At 35.6% G+C, this 24,904-nt stretch overlaps 1 long non-coding RNA gene across 1 annotated transcript; it reads right to left on the minus strand.

Moving 5' to 3' along the window:
* Positions 1-11,390: 11,390 nt before the first annotated feature.
* LOC116520979 lies at positions 11,391-18,557 on the minus strand. Its single transcript, XR_004256871.1, has 3 exons — positions 18,510-18,557; positions 11,840-11,893; positions 11,391-11,498 (listed from the first exon to the last, which is right to left on the minus strand). It is a non-coding gene; the product is annotated as an uncharacterized LOC116520979 (long non-coding RNA).
* Between the last annotated feature and the right edge of the window lie 6,347 nt (positions 18,558-24,904).

Raw genomic sequence — 24,904 nt, forward strand, 5'->3', positions numbered from 1 at the left:
TTTAATGAACCTTAACTGCAGATGTTATTCTCCTTCCATATATTCATAGCTCAGCAATACAGACTGACATGCCATTTAGCAAATATAAATGTAGTAAATTGATTCTGAATGAAGGGGATATTTTTTTCAGTTTCCAAAAAACTGCCTATCTCCAGCATAAGCATTGTGATAATGGATTTCAAGTAACAGGACTGCATTCTGAGTACTCATTCCTCTTGACATCACCTACATTACAAAGCAGGTTTGCTGCATTCAGAATAGGTTGGAACTTGGAAGAGTAATATTAGCTCAAATGTTAACTTCCATTAAGAGTTCCTTTTTTAAAGACATAGTGGCCGCTACTTTGGATGCATTTGTGGCAAGTCACTAAAATAGTTTGAATATGATTATGTTTTCAGTTTAGGTTTGTAAGGTTTGTATTTGGAAAGAACTGTCTGCCAATCAATGCATATTCTCTTTCAACTCATGAATAACAGTGTCTCCCCCCAAAAAAAGAGATATTGTTCATAGTCTTCACCAACATGCTTCATCTATTTATGGATATATACACATCAGTAAATTCTATACAGTTTGAAGGGAAGTGATATGAGGGAGGGTTAATTATAAATATACTGTACATATACAAAATGTTTCCAGTCACTAGGACGTGTTGCAATCTAAATTGTAATGATGATATTTCAGTAATGCTGTATGTCCTTTTCCTATGACTATACCATTATTTACTGGACCATAAACCAAGAAATCAATCAATCAACCATGTCAACATGGGTCTGGTGAATTGGGTGGTGTGGAGAGAGAGGATAGAAGGTATGTACTATGCCTAGACATTGGGAAATCCAGGTATTAAGGGTCTCCAACTTGACAACTTTAAGATATGGCTGGCTGAGGAATTCTGGGAGTTGAAGTCCACAAGTCTTAAAGTTGGAGAACACTGTATTAGATAATAGGATATTGAAGGATGGGAGGGATAAGCAGTACAACTGCAGTTGTTGACTTAGAACTGTCCATATGGATTGTGAAAGCTTCTTGAAAGAAGCTGATATATCCCAATTCAAAGAAAAAAAGTTGAATGTTCTGTGTTTTCAGAAACACCATAGGTAGCACATAAATAACATCTTATTTAAGATCTTTCAGAAGTATTGCTAAAATGTATTCTATTACTAGATTAATAATGGCATATGAAAATCCCCCCAAAAATATTCTACAAGTCTTAAAATGATAGCTGTGAACCTGCCTTACTGTTTCAACCATCCTAAGAGGATACTAACGATAATGTTTCTCACAACCTTTGTACTGCAGCTTCTAAGTGAGAAGAAGTGTTGCTGAAGAACTTTCTCAGGTAAGACCGCGAAGGAGTACTGTGGCAGTGAGATGTAACCAGTTTAAGCAGAAAAAGAGGCCTTCCATTTTTTGCAGTTCAGTACTAAGGAGAAGCTTTGCAAGAAAAAGAGGGACTCAGAAAAGGGGAATGACTTTTAGAGAACTCATGTTGCTTTATTTATTAACTTTGCCTGCAAAGGTGTTTATATACTTCTCAGTGCTGAATTCTGAAAACAATCAGATTCGTGCCAATTCTTTCACATAAAAAATACCACTTTTCCCAAAAGTCAGGAGTTTTTGGTTGTTGTTGCACAAAAGAAAACCAGTCCTCTATTTGGGGAGTTTCTTAATTTTTTTTTCTGGGAACTCCACTGGGTATATATACAGTAACTCATTCTGGTATTTTTCTTTTTTGAGGTTCCTCCATGGTAAAAAATATCTGCTGTTCGCCTTTCTTCTAAACCACCTGCTTTTGTATAAGTAACTCAGCCTTTGATAACTTCTGGTAGGAAACTGAAAGGATGCACCTGAATCTTCCTCCTGAATTTTTTTTTACCATGCTCCAGCTGTGGAAAGCTCCCCACAAAGAAAACCTTGAATTTTTCAATGCACTTTGTTTAAGAAGTCAATGGAAAACATATGCTGGCTGGCAGAAAACCAAAACTGAGAAAATAACTGTTTAATCACAAGCAACCCAGTTCAAATAATATTGTAAGAGTTACCCTGTGCTAAGATGGATAGTGAATAAATTGGATGGATGGATGGATGGATGGATGGATGGATGGATGGATGGATGGATGGATGGATAAATAAATAAATAAATAAATAAATAAATAAATAAATAAATAAATAAATAAATAAATAAATAGTCTGGTCAGCAAAAGATAGGCAGCAATGAGAATAATCTTGCTTTGACTGATAGTTTACTTCTAGAGGATAAAAAAAACATACTCATGGCAGTATGCGTATGAGTATGATCAGGAAGCTTTCCTTAAATCCCACCACATTCAACCCATTACAGTTTATTAATTTTTTTTACTTTGCTTTTACTTTGCTATCATGGTAATCAATGCTATCTCCTCCTTTTTCTCCCTCATCCCAACCCTCCTGTAATTGATTTACCTGAAAGAGAAGCGGGGAGCAAAATCACCCTGGAATTTTCAGAGCTGAGGATGGACCGAAACCGGAATCCTCCCAATACTATCCAATGCCTTAACTAATAGCTATGACACTATAGTGGCTTTTTTTACAGCCTATTGAAAACTGCAAAAAATCATCAATAGATGAATAACAGAGTTGGATGGGACTTCTTCTAGTCCAATCCCCTACTTAGGCAGGAAGCCCTGTACTTTATTTAACTATACAAATTCAAACAAGTGGTTGTCCAATCTCTTCTTAAAAACTTCCAGTGTTGTTCCCATTGATGAAAACTGGAAAGCTCAGAATTTATATAGTTGAGCTGAAAATGTATTGTATCGTCTCCTAATAAGTCTCAGTACATCTCACTGAATTCAGTAAAACATCTGACTAAACCTATAGAGTATGTTGTAGTTTAGTTTGTCACTCTGTATCTATTTAGCTGACAATAACTACTACTGAAATTTCAGGATGCTGCTCTGTAATTATCATATTTATATTGATAATGAAGAAGGAGCTATTGGCTGCTCTTTTAAAAACCCTTTCAATTCTTACTTATATTCTTATTCTATTATTTTTTCTCTTACATACAAAATTACTCTCTAAGAAAAAAAATAGCTTTCTCTGCCACTTCACCTCATATATAACTAAAACTTCTTTTCAGAACTTTCTTGAAACTTTAAAATAAAATAAAACTAGATGGGTCTCCTGAGCTAGATTCGTTATCCATATTGTGAAATGGGTTTCACAGGACTGCCAATATAACATGAAAGAAAAGAAACATTCTAGAAGCTAAATTCAACTTCTGCAAAAATTAAATCTTGCTTTGAAAACTCAAATTTATTTTGCCTATCTATCCCAGCAATCATCACAATATTGCTGTAAGGGAGTGAAAATCAGTACATTGTAGATTAGAAAAAGAAGTCAGTTTCTGAAGATATGTCAGATGAACATTATTTATTTACTGAAGTAATATTTCTGAGAGTCTGAAATCACACTAAATTCAACAATTTAGTTCATACCTAGCAATATTTTCTTTTGTTCATTTGAAAAGTAAAGCTTGTTCTCATGTCTATAGAAGCCTTATTTTACCCAAACTAGTAAACAGGATCCAAAGATTACAAATAAAACACCTTACAAGTTGTAAACACTTATAATTTTCTTTTTTATGCTTAATTAACAATAAGGATGCACCCAGATGCCAGGAATTCAGTCATCTTAATAGGACAAATTAATGTCACACCTGAGTTGTTGTAACAATTCCAAGATAAAGACACCTCATGCTTGTAGATGATTTGCTTGGTATACAGCCCACCTTCATCAATATATGAGGTATATAATAGTAATGTGTGGGCTATCCTTTCCTAAATATCCTATTTAAAATGTCCTAGAAATGTGTCAACAGCAGTCCATTAGCTTTAAGAGTTTGATGCAGCAAAACATCATTGCAGTCCATCACATACAAACACCCACCAAACCTCTCACTTAGCTGTAACAAATTAAATGACATTGCCTCTAGGCAAAAGTGATAAGTATTTAATATTTAGGATGGATCTACATTACAATATAAGCACACTGAGATTCTTTGGGGCCATTCCCAGAAATCCATGATGGAGATGCTTGAGGTGGCCCTCTAAGAATCTATGAGAAGGATGTTTGGAGTGCTAATTGAGAATCTATTGGGTAGGCTAACACAAGGATTTATCTCAATACATGATTCTGGAGGTAATCCTAAAATTATCACACTTTTTATCTAACCTGACATTTCCATTGAACAACACAGAAATTATTTAAATTCTTTTGAGTATTGCAAGTAAGACAGGTCCTCTTAACCACAGATTTTTAAGGCTTTTAAAACTGTAGAGAAGGATCTCCAAAGTGTCATAAAAAGGCAGTTCTTCACCCAGTTATACAGATATTCCTGCCTGATTCACTTTCTTACTCTTTCAGAATTCAGGATTAATATCAGGTTTTAATGTCAGAAACAATTTTTTATTTACATAACTCACAAATGCACCATCAAATATAGTTTCATTAGGAAGCAGTCAAGGTTAGCAATATATTTGTGTAGAAAGACAAATCTATCTGTCATTTTCTACAGCTTTTCATTCACAACTTCAATCCATCTGATTTCTGTACCAATTTACAATTTTAGTTTATTTTTTTTCAAAGGAGGCATGAAAATATACCCCCCCCTTTTTGTTTTAGCATATAGATGGATGGATGGATGGATGGATGGATGGACGGACGGACGGACAGACAGACAGACAGATGAAAGCAAAAGAGAGGTTTTAATTTAGTTAAACAATTAGATCTATTTTTCCTCCTAATTAATATATTTTTGTACTCATTTTTATGTTGTATCAAACTATCATAAAACACAGAGAAGTGCAAAAATGAAAAGATATCTACTTTGTGCTGTTTTATTAAGTACGAATCAGGATGATTCATATTACAAAGTGAGCAAAATAATTATTACTATTTCTTCAACATTAGGGTTTTTAACTGGTTAGTTTTCCTGGCCCATTGGTTTTTCACTAACTGTCAGAATAGCTAATGTGACAGCTGAAACAGTATCATGGCTGTTTCACCTACCTACCCATCTAACAACAAAACAAAACAAAACAAAAACTATTAAGTCACATACAAGAGGACCTTCAGGACTAAATGAGTTATCAGCTGGTGGATAATGCTGATTCTCTTTCTCTGGAGGTCTACAAACAGATGATCTAGTGAATCCTGTATTTACTGAGGGATGGACTGGATAACTGAAGTAATTTCCACCTTTACATTCTGCAATGACAAATTTCTATGCATTCTTCATTCCTCAATTTTTTTTTGCAGATTTAAAATATTTCACTAAATTGTTGCTAGAAAGGCTTTCCCAAACCTACATTATAGAGGCCACAAATGGTCTTAAATTGTACAATTACATCAAAAAAATGGCTGAATCTTGCTATGTATATAAACTAAGGAAGAAATGAAGAGGAAGAAATGAAGCCACATGCAGTCACAGGGGCAAATGTCTAAGTGACTGGACTTTGGCCTAAAATTAGGCAATACCCCTGATCCTTCAAAGCAAGCTGGGGGAAAAAAAACCTGAATTAGAAAAATCCATCTCTTATCACAAAATCTATTTAAAAAGATGAATGGTCCTTATGGAAAATGTCTATCAACATCAGAGAAACTTGAAGAATGTGTTTCTTTTAGCATTTATCATTGAGAAAAACTGGTCACAAAAGATTGGAGAAAGAATATCGATGTTGATCTCCAATGTCTTGTTTGTCTAAATAATTTATAGACATAAAAGCTAACTTAGAAAATTGTTATCTTGCAGGTTGGCTTCTGGGGATAGTTGCGAGGAAGAAGAAATTTATCCATGATTTCTTTTACACCATTTCACTCTTAATATCTGTCATTCTGAACTTCACTCATTTACACTATGGTTTTGGTAAAGTGGGAAGAAATTCAGAAATATCATTTTTAATTTCATGAAAGGGAGTGACATAGGCCTTGTGGATCTGAGTTTGGATTTTGTTTTTTTTGAGGGGTTTTCTTCTTTTCACTAAGATAGGAAGGGATTCGTTTTGAACTTGTCTTGTTTTTTCATTTAAATAATTCAGTTTTGGGGTGATGCCTCAATGAACTCAAACAGACAGTAAACACCTGGTGGAAATTTCACAAGCTAAAAATAGCAACAAAACTTTCTGAATTCCCTACCAAGCATGAATGCAGAGTGCAAACTGGTTCACTTCTAAGAAGGGAAGGAGGGGGAGGGGACAAGCGGGGCATTCTTCTGAAATAAAGACATGGAATACTATTAAGATTTTTAAATACTGGAACTTATGTTTCCAACGTAGAAGGCATCCAGGTATTTGAAGCAACTTTATCTCAGAAAACATAACTAAATATTATATTAATGGTGGTTGATATTGTTATTTTCCTATTTCAAAGAGCCCATTCTAGATATGGTTTCATAACGAATTCCTGAATAGTGAACGGATCAGAAACTTAGTTTATCATCATGGCTTTGTTTGTCTTTATGGGATGCCACAATCCCGCCAATCATTACTATGGCTTACAACACATTTTGCTGGTTTACTTCAAAAAAATTCAATTTAGGAGAATGGATTCGCTTAATGATCATGTGATTCACTTAATGACCATGTAATTTGCTTAATGGTTACCTTACAACTGTTCATAAAAACAATCATAAAATTGCATCAGGTCACTTAGAGACTTGTTTAACAAATGCAATGATTTTCAATCAAAATTCCAGACTCAAGTTACGGTTATTAAATGAAGACTACCTCTAATTTACTTGTGGAAGGAGAGTTGTGTTAAATCAAATAGTTACATGCTCATTTACATGGTTTTTGAATCATGTTTCTTCATTTATGTGTGCTGCTCTCTGTATGTAACATTGTATGTTGTTCCTGGTCCTGTGCCTATATATGTATCCCTCTCTTATGGCTATACATATGCTTACAATTAAATATCTTTAGAAAGGAAGACTTGCGCTGGGCTTGCGCTATGTATACTGAAAAGAGAAGCACTTCATTTATTTCTTAACTATAGAATTATATTTTATTAAAATAAAGGAAAAAGATAAAATGATAAAATCTGACGATGAGTTTCAAATCATGGCCACAATCAAAGGAAGGCCATGCCATTGTAGTGTGTCAGGTTCCACCAACGTTTTCAGGTTTTTAATCCTTTCTATAATTTCTGTAATTGCTTGCTAACTGAACCTGCAGAAAAAAATATCAGCTGAGTTTGCTACATCACCCCACACCTGCACCTTACTTTCATTTAAAAATAAATATATTTTTTTTTTCAGTTGCACCCCATTTTCTAACTCAGTAGGACGGTACACAAGATCTAATTTTCTGACTAGAAAAACACGGCATTTCCTTTCCTAGCACAACCACATGTCTTCTAAGGCAAGGGTGGCTGGAACCTCAGCTACAAGCCTAAGTGTACTTTGGGCTGATTTTCCCACCTTCTTTGCTCCTCTTTCCTGCCCATAAAACACCACCATCACCACACCAGTTAATTTAAAAGCCTGAAGTAGGAACATTTATGCTGCAGTTATTTTTCCTTTTTTGCATGCACCAAATCTATGATTTCAAATTCCCACGTAGAAAAGACATGTCTTTAAAGAAGTTATTTGAAACTTCCACAGTGGTTTTTTGACCTTTTTAAATGAACACATAAAAATTGTCTTCGTTTTTCTTTATGAAAATAAGTGACTTCTATGCCCATTGTTGTTTATCTCTTCCACGTAGCTTTCTCTATCTTTGTTTTTCTTTTTTAAAAAAAAGCCTTTTCAGATGCCCAGGCTTTCTTTATCTTATCACCATGTTTCCTTCAAAGGTCTGTGGGAGTCCTATGTAATATGAAATAATGCTTGCAATACTCCTTGACAAAAACTTTGGCATGGTTTCAATGTCACTCGTTGCTGGGGGGGGGGGAGAGCAAATGGTGTAGTAATGTTGGAGAAAGAAATGTATTTCTATGCACAGGCAAAATATCCCCATGAATCTCTTACTTTTGGCCATGGAGTTCACACAAACAGGGAGCTGTCCTTATTTCTCTGTCTGTCTTTAGAAGATACAACATGCTAGTCCCAAAGATGCTTTTCTTTCCAGGGGCAACTGGACATTCTTGTTTTTCCTTTTGAAGATGTTTCGCTTCTCATCCAAGAAGCTTCTTCAGCTTTGACAAGATAGTGGAGAATGGAAGAGGCTGTCAGAGCTGAAGAAGCTTCTTGGATGTGAAGCGATACATCTTCAAAAGGAAAAACAAGAAAGTTAAGTTGCCTCCTGAAAAAAAAGCATCTTTGGGACAACCATGACCTGGATGACTGAGAATCTCTACAGACTCATACAAGATGCCACTTCTCTGTCAGCAGAGTACAAACGTTGTCTATTTATAGCAATAGCAGTAGACTTATATACCGCTTCATAGGCCTTTCAGGCCTCTCTAAGCGGTTTACAGAGAGTCAGCATATTGCCCCCAACAATCTGGGTCCTCATTTTACCCACCTCGGAAGGATGGAAGGCTGAGTCAACCCTGAGCCGGTGAGATTTGAACCGCTGACCTGCTGATCTAGCAGTAGCCTGCAGTGCTGCATTTAACCACTGCGCCACTTGGCTCTTATTTATACAAGCAGGTGTTAATATGAGGAGGATTTGCATACAAGATTCTCAGTTCCAACTTCTGTGCAAGGATTAGGACTTTTAAAGAAGAGATTGGACAACAAATGTCTGAAATGTTACAGTGTTTCCTGCTTGGAATAATAGATGTCTAAGGTCCGTTCCAATTATCACTAATGGTCTCTTCCCCATTACAACCATATTTATTTTATTTACTTTTCAAGACTTAATAGTGACAATCAAAACTTCCAACTCTGTTATTCAGTTATTTTGAATGTCGTATGATCATGCTGAAAACTGAAAGAGAATTATGCATGTAGGAAGTTTATTTGCTTGAGAAAGACAAAACAAAATCTCTTACCCCATGATGGATGGGCCGGACAGCACTTTTCTAAGGACAGCATTTTATTGGAGGTATAGCACTGAATGGGCAGCATGCTAGAAACGGCCTTGTTGAAAATCTATATTGAACTTTGCCAACAATAGCGATGACCAATCCCTTTTCTGTTTTTACTTTTCATTCTTCACCATATGCACTGCTAAAGGGGTTTCAGAAGACTCTGGCCAATTTTTTTATTTTTTAATTAGCAACACAAAATTAAGCTTAAACCGACTGGTTGCTTATAGATTGGTTGTCTATGAACAATAGTGGTCTGCAAAACTTAGGGCATGTGAAAACTCATGGGTGTATGTTTGGAGATTGTTATGTGTGTTGGGCCTGGTCTCGGTGTTAGGTGAATTTTGTTGTATGTGTAAACTGTGTATATTCGTACAATGACAATAAAGTAAAGTAAAGTAAAACCTAGACTTCAAGAGTCTAGGAAAAGTAGCAAAAACATATCATCTTTGCAAAGATGACATATTTCTGCTAGTCTTCCTAGATTCTTGAAGTTTGGTTGGCCAGGAAACAAAGGGCTGGAGGGGAAGGGAATGTGAACTTTGGGACTTCCAGAATCAGTTTTGATTAAATGGCTATTAAGTCTTGAAAAGTAAATAAAATAAATATGGTTGTAATGGGGGAGAGACCATTAGTGGTAATTGGAAACATACATATTTGAAAATGATCACCCTTAGTACGCACAACATGCTAAGCAAGACAAAGATGAATTTCAGTAGTGTGTGCTTTGACATATTGTAAGAAGCCAGGTATTGTCATTTAATGTTATATAACCAAGACACATTATAAGCCATGATATATTTCATATGTTATACAAACATGCAACAGCAGTGTGGAAAAACTTTAAGTGGTGTTTAAGTGGTTATAATGGAGTAGGGAGAAATTCCCAGTAGTAGTAGTTAGGAATTTGTCTTCTCTGGAAAAGAAGCATGAAAAATGGCAGAAGCATGATAAGTTCACACCTAACTGTCTTTTTCTTCTTCTTTTTGTTTGAATAGGCTACTTCTCTTCAGTGTGAAGTATGCAAAATAGAATATATTAAATACATAAAATCAGTCCTTCTCCCTCCCTTCCCCCCCTTTTTTGGCTTAAACTTTGAAGCCTCTGCAGTACAGGGAAATAAAGAGGAAGTTCGTGACCTTTTCCTTTTTATCTCCCTTGTTGCTTATCACTTTTTTTTGATGCATAGACAGTTACTGTTCTGCTAACTCTATAAGAGATAAAGGCAACGTTTCCGAGCTAAATTCTGTTGGTGAAAAAAATTGAGTTGATTTGCCCTCTGAATCAGGCATGAAATCCTCTTACCTTTGCTACCGATTCGGAACTGGGAACGTGCGCGCGGTGCTTCTGCGTATGTGCAGAATCTTCTGCACATGCACAGCGCATCCATGATGATGTCTGGGCAGGTGGGTAGAGCCTCCTGCCACCACCACTACCGGTTCGTCCGAACCCGGGTGAACGGGCAGAATATCACCTCTGTTCTGAATCCTTCCAAACTTGTAAATTTTCTACCTGGAGACGGCTTTTTTCTCTGTTAGAATTCAGGCTATCACTACCCATTTCAATCTAAAGCTGCAGTTAATGGCAATTTTGCAAGAACAAGTTAGATTGTAACCGAGGAGTCAAGATTTGACCATCTCCTGCTTTTGCCACCCATGTAGTTCCTGCCTCCCATCAACCAATCTTTGTCCTGGGTCTGTTACGCCACACGATCTTCTTAATCCTCACTCCCATCCCAGTTCCCCACAACCTATTCTATGTGCCTTGAAAGCCCAGTAGACCCATTCAGGTTATGGAAGACATTGCTGTTTTGGTGTCTTCATGATGATGCTATTACAGGTAGTCCTCAACTTACAAGAGTTCATTTATCGATGGTACAAAGTTACAATGACACTGAAAAAAGTGACTTAGGACTATTTTTCACACTTATGACCTTTGTAGCATCCCTCTGATCATGTGATCAAACTTCACTTACTTGGCAACTGACTCATATTATGACTGTTGCTGTGTCCCAAGGTCATGTGATCCCCTTTTTACAATCTTTTGACAAGCAAAATCAATAGGGAAGCCAGATTAACTTAACAACCATGTTACTAACTTATCAGTTGTGGTGATTCACTTATCAACTGCGGCAAGAAAGGTTGTAAAATAAGGCAAATGTCACTTAACAAATGTCTCACTTAATACAGAAATGTTGGCTCAATAGTGGTCATAAGTTGGGGACTACCTGTACAAACAATAGAATTCTGGTACTTTATTTATGTAATTAATGTGTGTGTGTGTGTGTGTGTATGTGTATGCATGCGTGTGTGTATTTATGTCACATTCTGTCTACCAAATTATGAATTTTAATTGTACAGCTTATACTTTACCTTCTCTCTCTCTTTCATTAGTCGAATTATATTCTTTCTCATATTCACTGTTCTGCATGTTTTCTGTTTCATGATATGAGTTAGGACCCCCATCATTCAAAATATCCCGTAAACCTGATACAGTTTTAATGAAAAGAAAACAAAGACAAATGTTGAGGAAGAGGACGAATCACCGTAGCAGGAATTTTAATGAGGTTTGAGACCTCATTAGGCTATTTTTAAGGTACAGCATGCTTTGAGTATTGGATAATATGGCATAGACTTAGCAGTAAGGTAGGAAGATAAATAAGTTTGTTAAGTTTTATACATAATAAAATGTAATATATAATAATATAGTAAAAGCTTCCCACAGGGAAGGTTGTTGCTGGTTTGTACCACTGTCCAAAAGGGCCCTGTCACAAGTAGGTAAGAAGCTTTTTTAAGGAAGGAAATGAGGAGAGTTTAATGGCCCAAACCTGCATGTTCTGTCTGTTCTTGACAACGGCTGAGGTCCAAGCCAGCTGGTGAATCTACAACAGGCAAACACAAAGAAAGAACTCAGTCTTTGTAAACTCTGTACTGTATCACTTCTGTAATGCAAGCGGGTACAGATCACAAGGGCTCAGAACTGTGTTCTTATTTTGAAAACTTATTTTTCACGTTAGAACACTTTTCCAAAGTGACAGCTCTGAAAGAAATCTATACAATGTCTTGTAATACCTGCAGTGGAATTCATGTAATAACTAAATATATCCCCAGACTTCCAAGGGCAAATAAATTATCAGAAGAGAAGACAGAAAATTCACTCCTAAAGCAATGCATGTAATTTCTGGGTAGATTCTGATGCAATATTTAATATTTATTGTCTCTGCAAGCTGAGCCTAGTGCATGTTTGCATTTTTATTGCATGGTTATGGCTATATTGTGACTTCTTTGATCTCCTCTGTGGATGTCCCTGAAATTTACTTAGGACAGGGTTGGACAATCTGCACCCCCATGCCACATATGCACCTCAGTACAAGATCATATTGAAGTTTTGGGGCAAATTATTCAATTGCCACTTTTTTCTTTTTAGGAAAAAAAAGATAAGAATGGAAATGAAAGCACTCTGAGAAGTTTAAACACCCTAATTTTTATCCAGTGGCAGAAACTGAGGCAGAAGTTTAGACTCATTAGAAAGAGAAAGTTTTTCATATATATTAGAACTGGTTTGCTACATGTTGAAACAACAACAATAGTAACTTTATTGCACTCCAACATTGCAATTGTTAAAAATAAGTACAGGACATTAATAATGGAATATCAATTTAATATGAAAATAAATGTATTATAAAACTAGACAGCCAGGTTCTAAAGAAATAGAGCAGAATACCAAGCAGGTATTTACAATTTAAAAACTACATCCAGTTTTGGTCACCACACTATAAAAGAGATGCCGATATTCAAGACAAAATGCAGAGAAGGGCAACCAAGATGATTAAGGGACTGAAGGCTAAAACATATAAAGAACAGTGGCAGGACCTGGGCATGGCTAGTCTAGTGAAGAGAAGCATCAGGGGAGAGATCATAGCAGTACTCCAATATTTGAGGGGCTGCTGTAGAGAGGAGGGGATCAAGTTGTTTTCCAAAGCACCTGAAAGCCAGATAAGGAATAATGGATGGCAACTGATCAAGGAGAGATTCAACCTAGAAATAAGAAGAATTTTTCTGAAAGTGAGAACAATCAACCAATGGAACAGCTTGCCTTCGGAAGTTGTGGGAGCTTCGTCACTGGAAGTTTTCTAGAAGGAACTGGACTGCCATCTGTAAAAAAATGCGGTAGGGTCTCCTACTCAGGCAGGGGGTTGCTTTAGAAGACCTACCAACTCTGTTAAAGGTGCACCATTTCCATCCCAAACCCGAATCCAATCCAGGCATGAAAGAGAAGGCTTTTACTCCCATCCAGTGCTCCTCAACTGCTCAGCCAATTCCCATCCATGACATAGGCCAGTTGTTTTTAACAGGCTCTTTTCCTTGCATGATTGGTCTGTTCATTGCAAAACTGATCAATTGCCTTTGATGAAGATCAAATTTTCCTCTTTTAAAGGCAATATTACAGTTTCCCTTTTTAAGTTAATTTCTTCCTTTCACTCCACTTTTTATCATCTTATCAAGGAATCTGAAAAATCTTAAAATCTTGCTCCTGGCTGTTACATAACTGAGAAATTTAGTTCATTTGAAGCAGCAGGAAAGTGTTAACCGCTTCCCTTGCATTACCACCAAGGTTTATGGAACATACACGGGGCCTCTGCAAGCTCTGAATATACAAACTTTGATAAATGAAGACTTTTCCAAACCACTATCAAAACACTGCTTTTATCTCCCTAAGCAAACCAAGTGCTTTTGGGTGGGGGTGGGGAAGTTACAGAATTAGGAATATATGATTAACATGAAATAGGTTGAGTGAAGGAATTTAATCCAATCTCTTGTCCCATGCTTCTTCACCACTTGCAAGAAATATGGACTGTAGCTTAAATTGTAACATTTTAATTGTTCCTGTTTCAAGATTATTTTTAAAATCTGTATTTATCAGATATCGCTTAAAAAATAGGTACCTAATACATCTGTACATTATTAATCAGATAACACTTTAAAAAATAGATACCTAATACTGTGGAATTAAAAAAAAAAAGATGGTACTTTTGTTTCCAGTTTCCAGTTTATTGGTATTTGTATGCCGCCCACTCCCAGGGGACTCTGGGCGGCTTACAGACAAACAAGGGAATTTAAAATTAAAAATAGAAATATAATCATTTTAAAAATACGCAACATATATACACTTAAAATGGGGCTGGATGCTGATCAACAGCCCCAGGCCTGCCAGAACAGCCAGGTCTTAGTGGCTTTATGGAAGTCCGGAAGAGTAGTGAGGGTTCGGATCTCTACGGGGAGATCATTCCATAGGGCCGGGGCAGCAACAGAGAAGGCCCTCCCCCAGGGGGTCGCCAGCCGACATTGACCCGCCGATGGTACCCGGATGATTCCTCTCCATATCACTTAAAATGGGTTATGTATACCAGGATACACAATATTGATCAAATAACGATCACAGAAATGCATTGGAAAAAATCTTTTTACATGATGTTTGAAACTGGAAGGTCAAGTAAAGCCAATTAGTTCTTGAGCTATAAGTCAGAAGTTGATAGCCACTCATTGCTACCTTCCTCAACAGTTGTTTCTCACATGTAAACTTTAGATAGATGCCATCAGCTTTATTTGAGTGAAAAACCCAGAGAACGTATTTGCTGAAGCACTATTGAAAAAAGTGTGCATCATAACAAAAAAGAAGGGAAATATCTCTAAACATGAATATCTCAAAACTTTTTTCTCATAATTATTATGCATTGAGACGCTCTCATCCCATGTAAGAAACTAAGGAGTTTCAAAACAACACTTTCAAGGACAGCCTGAATCTTTTTTGAAGTTAAGCAAAACTACTTCTTATTTATTTTTCTCCTTTTCTTTGATACTTGCAGAATTTAGCTAAAGTTTAAGAACATGTTGATCCATTGTCACCAAAACAATACACACCTTTTCATTTTCTCATATATTTTTAAAAAAATATTTATGTACTTTCCCACTATGTTGATATTTGAAAGGATTGCCTCCATAAGTTGTACATTCTTGCAGAATAAAGACACAACAGCAGGTGTAGACTCTATGGTACATATGCACCAAGGACAAATTCCTTGTTTGTCCATTCACACTTGGCCAATAAATAATTCTATTCTATTCTATTCTACTTCAACAATATGCACCAAGGACATCTGAAGCAAAGAGTGCTTGCAAATTGACCACAACACCTTTTTTTACAAGTAAAGAGGGGGGGAAAGCTAATAATGTTTGATATCAAAAATGAAAGTGATTGTACTTATTAAAGAACAGCTGCAGCTTAAGCACATGTAACATTATCTGACAATTAAGATTGTATTGAAAAAGGACGTATTGAAAGAGGGTTTTCATAGAAAGGAAAGGAAAAACTGCCCTGAATTTTAGGTCAATGGTTTTTGGATGTATGTACTCAATGATCAGTATGCATAGCTGCTCCATCCACTCACTTCTGAAGGTTTAAATTATAGAGAGTTGGAGAGAACTAAAATGAAGGCTGAAAACTGTCAGTGTTAACAACTTTCACTCACAGAGTTTTTAAATAGGGCCTGGTGACCTCAAACTTTCTCTGGGACAAAAAGAAAAGAAGTGGGGGGGGGGGGGGAAGAAACAGACATAAACTTCAGGGAGAGATCATAGTAAGATTTATTCCCAATAAGAAAAAAATAATTGGATGACTTGCCCAAGAAATAAGCAAACAAAAGGATATCATTTAGGGTTTTTACTAATATCTGTTAATTCATTTGATATGAAGAAAAAACACTTAGTCCTCAGATTTGTAGGTTATCCAAGATAATATTTTAACAATCCATAGTTCATGTCCAGATGTCCATAGAAGGCATGCATTCACCAATAATGTGGACCTTTCCTTTGCAAATGTATTTCCAATGTCAACTAAATCCTTTGTTTCTACCTTTAAGACCTGGAACATACCTTCAAAAACTATAAATTAGCTTTACATACGAAATAGCCAAATCTTCCAATGATAATCATCTGGATATCCTTGGACGGCTAATGACAGGAACCCAGTGAGAAAAAGGCTGATGAAATATTTTATCTTTGTTGAAGACTTAGGAAATGCAGTCTCTGAAGAATAATTGAATGGCCAGAACAGTATTTAAAATGAGGAAGGGGCAAATCATACACCTAAACCTTCCCCAGTCTGCAGAGGCCAAGAAAACCTCTATTTATTTATTAATTTATTTATTTGGTTTGTATGCCGCCCACTCTCAAGAGACTCAGGGCGGCTTACAGGTCTGACAAGAACAGACCTATGGATGTTAACTCCTTATTCATAGGATTAAGAAAGCAACTGGGTTTGGAGAACCAAAAGGAATGAGATCTAGGATCTGGAAATCCCCAACTAATGATACTGTTAAGTACACCTCTTACTTCATGCTACCATTCCCAACTTTTTCTATTTTTTAAAAAAGTAGCCTTTTAAAATTAAGAATGGGGTACCAGGTAATGTTTTGTTATTCACATTTGTAAAGTAGAATATTTTAACTTTCCATTGTCCCAGGATTTTAATTGCTCTTTTCTCAGGAAAATAAAAATGCATCTAATCTTAGGGCATAATATATATTTGTATATCTTTGCCTGTAAAAAAAGAAATAGGGAAGAGTTTGATATAAAGACTTAAAAGTTTATTTTAAAATTTGAGCTCCCTCCATTTGCCTAGAACATATACTTAAATATATATATATTATCACTACCTAACAAGGTGAAAAGATTGCAGGAGGGTCTCAGAAATCTTTTCCCCCCAATTTTTTTCTCTTTTCCTCCCCTCTTCCTTCTTTTGAAGACAAGAATGCTTAGTCTTTGCATTAATATTTTGCATTATATTTGCCTATTTTCTTGCTCTGCAATAATCATCTGTATTTTTGGCTAGTCTAAAATATCATTGTTTGGGATAGGACAATAAAACAATATTAAAAATATTGGGCCACATTTTGGAGAAAATCTAAATCTTCAACATCATAGAAAAAGTATAATCCATGTTGGACTAAATAAAATGGAAAGAATGCAACTGGAAAAGAAATTATTTTGCTTCTGACATTAGGAAGAAAATCAAAGACACCTGCCTCATTTTTATTATGTTAATCCGAAAAATATATTTTAACCTGAATGCAATCTGAAAAAAGAAGTGTAGTGGTGTTTTACATTTATACACAGGAATATAAATAACATACATCTTAAATCCTACTGTTCATTTCACAGGTTTGCATTTTCCTCTCTCAAATGTAACACATAGACATAAAAAGTATATTTGTTTTGATGTGTTAGTACCAACTCACTAGATGCAGAGACTTTTTAAAGGTGTAGCACACTTTTAAAAACTGTTTTGGCACCATGCAAACATTGTTGCTAGAACCAAATCATGTTGACTGAGAGGAATTCCCCACTGATTTCAAAGAAGCTTTCTTTTAAATAAACACATGAAATTTCACTTTGTGACACATAAATTTTTTAGAGCACAAATTCACTTGACAGATGGGATCTTTTAATATCACTTATGGAATTATAGTGAAGAGTTCAACCTGCTGTGCTGGATATAGAAATTCACAATTTACCTGTTTCGGGTTTTTTTACTTTGGAACGCAAAGCTCCTAACAATGGCAGACAACATTTATGACAGGTAACTGATTCTGATTATCTTGATTGCAGTGACATTTTAAACTTCCAGATTAAAATGTTTGAAACATGCAATATTTTTAAATTTTTATATCTGAAATTATATTCTATATAACAAATAAAAAGGAAAATTGGAATTGTATATTAATTGTGAGAGCAGCCACATCCTAATCAATATATACTTACTTGTGGGAGGATTTTGATATTTAATTTAATAAACTGTTATTGAGGTAATGGTTTAACTAACTTCCTTCTAAAGATTCTAACCTATGACAAATATTTTCTGTTAAAATATTTCCTAATTTACTAGTCAGCAAAAAGCATGTACTGAAATATATAATTCATGTTTTGAGAAGTTATGAGAACCAGAAAAAACAAAGCTAAACTTTTTCTTGTAGTTTTTAGTGACATTTTAGGATGTTCTTTGCAGGTTTAGAAATACAGCCATTTGGGTGGGGAGGGGGGTCTCTTGGTAATATATTTGTAAATCTTATAATTCTTCTAGAAATATATTGATTGATTCAATATTACAGTATATAAGAAAAATAAATCTGTTGAAAAATCCTAATAGCAGGCATACGAGCAAAGAGGCATATAAAGCAAAGTTATGTAAATTGTGGAAACTTAGTAAGAAATTGGAGTACAAATGTATTACTCTGACCGAATGTTCGCACTATTATTCCTCTGAGATGTTAAAGTTAAAATCTAGGGGGGACGCTTAAGTGGGCAATGAAAAGGAAATAGATTTTAAAGCAAAAATATTTTATAAAAAGTTCGTAATTCAGATTACTATGGTTGCTGAAAAATAAAAGAAACTTGAATTTTGCTAAAATAAAATCAGCAGAATTCCAGTAAATCTCTCACCTTCCATTTTCTTTGGCAGCAGCACCTAGTCAGAAAGCTTCTCTCCAGGGTTCAGGGATTCCACTGAACTTCAGAAAGGAAGGAAGATTCCCAAATAGGCAAGTTTCAGATTCAAAAAAAGGAGCTGGGTTGCATTGTAATAATGAGATGATAAGGACAGGAAATGGTTAGAAGTTGTGTAGAAACAGGGCGCCCTCAAGCTGTGAGGAAGGTGGTCCAGTGGATGTAAATCATATTCCCGAACAATGATAACTGTTGAGGAGTTATTATTATTCATTCCTGGCTACAATTGTTTTCCAAACTACTGTTAAAAGAAACATAATTCCTCTAGCCCTAAAAGTACTTTTTCGTGATGCTTTTTTTAAAAAAGGATCTTGAATCTGATAGGGCTTAATTCAGTCAGAAAACATTACCCCCTAATCAGAAAGCCCTTGATTTTGTCAGACAGAATAAAAATATGTTTCTTTCTTTCTTTCTTTCTTTCTTTCTTTCTTTCTTTCTTTCTTTCTTTCTTTCTTTCTTTCTTTCTTCTCTGTCTTGGGATTTGGTTAAAAAAAACAAAAAAGCAAAGTTCTTCAAATTGCTATTTATCTTATATTTGCCACAGGTTTTTGTTATTTTAAATCTAAACATTGGAAAGCTTGGCTTGCTTACTCATAAGTACATTTCATTTATAGTTACATCATTATCCTATATCCAATATTCATCGCTACTCTCTACTCCCAACAATCTCTGGTTGTGGCAACAGCCCCAATTTGCAAAAGGAGAGAATCAGCCCTAAGAGGGTGCGCACACCACTGGCTAAGGCTATTGAGTCCAGCAGTCAACTGAGGGATTTAGAAATGATATGTTCTTCTCCTGAAAATTGAGCATTATATGGGACTTTGGGCAGTACACAGCAAGGTATTAGGCCACAGAGCTGAAGTTAATATGTCCACAAAGAATCCAAACATTCTCTGGAACCTAGCTGAAAACCAGTAAAGGAGAAAGGTAGTCATGGTTACAATTGGTTGACAGTTGGAATGTCATGTGGGTGAGGAAGGGAACTTCTTGCTCTTTTTTCTTCCGTATGGACAGAAGGCTGTCTAGGCCCGGGTAGGAGGAAGGATGGGCTCTCTCTTGCACTATGCAAGGGGGCAACACTTGGTTAACTCTTTTTCTCTGCATTGTCCTGCACCTATTCTTCCCTGCAAGGTTTGTGCTGAATGCTTTCATGGCCCCAGAGCAAGGTATATGGCATCTTATAAATTGTGTGTATAAGGCAAAGGTGGAGAACTTCTACGGAGTTGAGTAACACTCTACTTCTTGATTCTCTGCAAAAGGCCTCCATATTCCTCTAAAAATGCTGAGAGCACCAGAAGGAACATGGCTCATTTGGGAGTGGTGGGTGGGAGGGTCAATTTTTCCCCAACAGAAGAGGGCAAATCATTATAGTTTAAACACTTCCTAAAAGCAACGGAGTAATTTGCACAATGAAAAAATAATGCAAAATGCTGTGGATTTAATAGCATATGTATACATTCTAAGATTGTATTTAATTTGGAAAATGAGAGGTGTTAAATTACAACATGATCTAAAAACTGCAGGTCTTTAATGGAAAAGATATGTTCTTTAAGCACTAGACAGACAGACAGAGTATTTCTGTATATAACATATATCCATGTACTATGTTATTTATCCCGTATTTTTGTAATATAGATAGATAGATGGAGGGATGGAGGAAGAGAGAAAGAGAGAGAGAGTATTTCTGTATACAACATATATCCACGTACTACGTTATTAATCCCGTATTTTTGCTCAGAAGACTTACTATTTTTTTATTGTTCCATGTCTCCCTCCCTCATTTCTTTCCTCTCTCCACTATCTTTTATTATCCCTTTCAATATTCTTATGAATGAATCAACTTCTTTCCAACCTCATCAATTTCAAGTTAACAGAAAGCATATCCTTAAAGTTTCTTTGAGCATAATCCTTGATTTTCAATGAACTGGTTTTATTTTTCTGCCAATTCTCTGGACTATCCTTAGCTTCAGAAAGAAATTATGCACCATCTGTTTTACAGTTTTATTTGTATCACATTTTTGAATTTGCAAATGTGATTTTTTTATAAATGTACAGCCCATGATTAGGGTTCCGCTTTTTTAAAATAATATTTTTTTTATTTTTATCTTTTATTTCAATTTCTTTGGGTTTATAGTTTATTATTGTAGATTTCCAGGATACATTGCACATGACAGGAATTCTTTATGGTGCCTCTGTTTGTTTAATTATTCTCTAATAATTTATCCTGATTAAGTTTTTTCTGCTTAAAGTTAATATATGGAATTAAAAGAACAATCTGAGAAATCAATGCAAAAGATTAAAGACTAGATTTTTATTTCCCTGAACTACATTGAATTCTATTTACCCTTGGATAATTTTGGGGGTATAGATAATTTTTTTCTTTAAGAAATATAGTTCTCTTTGGAGGTTTATCAGTAGTTTCCGAGTTAAAAGGTTCCTAAGTAGTTCTTTTCCATAGAGTTTGCTCCTCAGTGTGAAGTCTTTGTCCCAGCCTGCAATTGTGTGGTGCAGGTTTTTGTTTCCTCAACTTGAATAAAGCAATTGCAAGACAGAAATGACCTGTGCAATACCCCTGATACATGTTTTTTTTAGAATCCTAGAATTACCAGCAATTTTGTGAGAAAGGAATTCTTAATACAAATGTTCAACCATTTGTATTTATTATTATTATTATTATACAATTGTATCACAGCGGCCCGTTGTTTCATTGGATTTGGCATTGGTTACTAGTCGGGCCCCACCCAGGGGCCTAGGACGTTGTAACGTATTTTCGTAATATGCGTGCAGATCCAAGCAGTACAGCTTTTTGCATTTGACTGATGGTGATTTTGTCAATTTTTAACTGTTTTAAATGTAATTCCAGTGCTTTTGATATAGCACCCAGTGTGCCAATTACCACTGGAATTACCACTGCTGGTTTGTGCCATAGTCGTTGAATTTCGATTTTTAAGTCCTGGTATTTTGCGATTTTTTCATGTTCCTTCTCAGCGACCCTGCTATCACCTGGTATTGCGATGTCTATGATTGTGACCTTATTTTTCTCAACCAATGTGATGTCTGGTATTATGCACCAGTATTTTGTCTGTTTGTATGCGAAAATCCCACAAGATCTTGACCATCTGATTTTCGGTGACTTTTTCAGGCTGATGTTCCCACCAGTTTGTTGCTGTTTTAATATTATAATTTTTGCACAAATTCCAATGGATCATTTGTGCTACTGAATTGTGCCGCAATTTATAATCAGTCTGCGCAATTTTTTTACAACAGCTGAGTATGTGATCAACAGTTTCATCAGCTTTTTTGCAAAGTCTGCATTTGGCATCATCAGAGGATTTTTCGATTTTGGCGTTAATGGCATTGGTGTGGATAGCTTGTTCTTACGCAGCCAGGATTAGTGACTCTGTTTCTTTCTTTAATGTACCTGTTGTTAACCATAACCAAGTTTGTTCACTGTCCACTTTATCTTTTATTTTTTCCAGAAATTGGCCATGCAGTGCTTTGTTCTGCCAACTCTCCATTCTTGATTTTATCACATTTTCTGTATTCTTGTTTCATCTGTTGGGCCTTCAGTAGATTTTTGTTCTTTACTTCAATTAATAGATGTTCTTGACTTTCTTTTAAATAATCAGCCAGTGCATGTTTTTCTTCTTCAACTGTTTGCTTCACTTGTAATAATCCTCTGCCACCTGATTTTCAGGGCAGATATAGTCTATCAGTATCACCACGTGGATGTAAACTGTAGTGCATTGTCATTAGTTTCCTGGTTTTTCAGTCCAAAATGTCCAAATCAGCTTGTGTCCAGTTAACTATACCAGCTGTGTATCTTATAACTGGTATTGCCCAGGTATTTATGGCCTTGATTGTATTTCCACCATTCAATTTAGATTTTAAAATTTTCCTAACTCTGTTGGTGTACTCTCACCTTACAATAGTTTTTACTTCTCCATGCTTGATGTTATCCAACTGCAGAATGCCTAAGTATTTGTAGGCTTAATTTTCGTTGCATTTAATTAGTTGGCCATTGGGCATTTCAATTCCCTCACATGCAGTGATTTTGCCTCTTTTTATGGATACAGTGGCGCATTTTTCCATGCCAAACTGCATTGAAATATCGGTGCTGAATACTCGGACTGTGTTTGTCAATGATTGGATTTCTATTTCTGACTTTCCATAGAGTTTCAAATCATCCATATATAGTAAATGCGAAATTTTTTCAGCTTCTTTGGCTGTTTGGTAGCCTAATTTCTTTTTTTTTAAGATTACTGTTAGTGGGATCATCATTATTATTATTATACAATTGTATCACAGCGGCCAGTTGTTTCGCCGGATTTGGCATTGGTTACTAGTTGGGCCCCACCCAGGGGCCTAGGACGTCGTAACGTATTTTCGTAATATGCGTGCAGATCCAAGCAGTGCGGCTTTTTGCATTTGACTGATGGTGATTTTGTCAATTTTTAACTGTTTTAAATGTAATTCCAGTGCTTTTGGAATAGCACCCAGTGTGCCAATTACCACTGGAATTATCACTGCTGGTTTGTGCCATAGTCGTTGAATTTTGATTTTTAAGTCCTGGTATCTTGCAATTTTTTCATGTTCCTTCTCAGCGACCCTGCTATCACCTGGTATTGCGATGTCTATGATTGTGACCTTATTGTGACATTATTATTATTATTATTATTAGAATTTTTTAAATCTCACCTTTATTATATTATGATTCAAGTCAGCCAATATATGTAATTATTGCTCCTGTTTTCTCCACAACAACAATCCTTTGCACTGGGTTGGTTTGGGCTGAGAGAGAGTGATTGGACCAAAGTTATCCAGCTGGCTTTCATCTTTAAAATGGGAATAGAATGACCTGGTTTTCAGGTCAGCGTTTTAACTGCTACACCAAATTAGCTCAAGCATTTATTGACAATGGAAGGTTTTGAAGCTTCTATGATAAGTTCAACACATTAATGTGCACATTAACTCCCCAGAGCAGATCCATAAATACCAGACTTCATTCCCAAAATAAGCTACCTACAACCAAAAGCATCAAAGGAGACTTACTTTCTTTTTACAGCTGAGTAATCTAAGAGCTAGATTTAAAATTTAATACTTTAGAAATAATAATTTTTCCAACTGGTGGGGGGACGGACCCTGAAGGTTTATCAATGCTGACTATGGGTTAGTAATCAAGCAGCAGTAATCAAGTACATATGAAAAATACCAAGTTTGGAAAAGTATATGATTATCGTATCATCGTTCCTATCACCCATCTCCTCCAACTTATGACTGTGGGACTTTGTTGCTTGTATTCTTACAATTTATATTGATATTGATTGTTTCCTGATTGTTTGTTTGTACCCTATGACTATCATTAAGTGTTGTAGCTTATGCTTGACAAATGTATCTTGTCTTTTTATGTACACTGAGAACATATGCACCAAAGACAAATTCTTTGTGTTTCTAATCACATTTGGCCAATAAAGAATTCTATTCTATTCTATTCTATAGAATAATTTTCCAATCATATTCTATATGATGCAGCTGAAATAACTATTACAAGTACGTAAAGGTGGATTTCTTTTTGCTCCATATGATTACATATTCATTCAGCTGCTGTCTCTGAAGAAACAGCTATTTATTATCCAAAAACCTTGTTTGCAAAATATTAATATGGAGCAATAAAAGGTTTCAAATAGTAATACCAGTTTTTTAATAATTGATTTTTTTAGAAGTAAGCAAAATCTTTTCTGATAACTCCAGGACATTGGCTGTCAGATAATATATGATAAGTTTGGAAGCATATTATTTGCTTAAACTAGGTTTGTCCAAAAGCCATGGTATAGTGATAGCTTGATTCACAAGGCAAAGTCTATGGCTCCTCAACTAATGGGAGATTAAAGTAACTATCCAAAAATGAATTGAAAAATATTTATGGAAATTGTTTAATTCAGTGGTTTCGGACCTTTTCTTCACCAAGGACTCCTTTAAATACCATTTGTGGCCACATACCATGGCCACAGAACCTCAAAACTTAATTCAAGATTTAAATCATAACATTTCTTCAAGCATTCATGGAACACCTATGACAACATCATTGTCACTGGTTTAATCCTTAACACTGCCCATGATGCAACAGCCACAGCAATTTGGTTCCTTTTGTCCTTCATAGTTATCTTGACTTGTGTCTCACTAATAATCTCTTCTATTGCTGAGGCAATATAAATTTTTTATCATTACACATCTACCTTCACAATGATTGTTGGATGATGCTAGATGACACTATAAATCATGAGGGAGGAAAGGTTTAGGTTTATAGGTTTATTGGATTTATATGCCGCCCT

Source organism: Thamnophis elegans, chromosome Z (assembly GCF_009769535.1).
Source record: "Thamnophis elegans isolate rThaEle1 chromosome Z, rThaEle1.pri, whole genome shotgun sequence".
Lineage (NCBI taxonomy): Eukaryota > Metazoa > Chordata > Lepidosauria > Squamata > Colubridae > Thamnophis > Thamnophis elegans.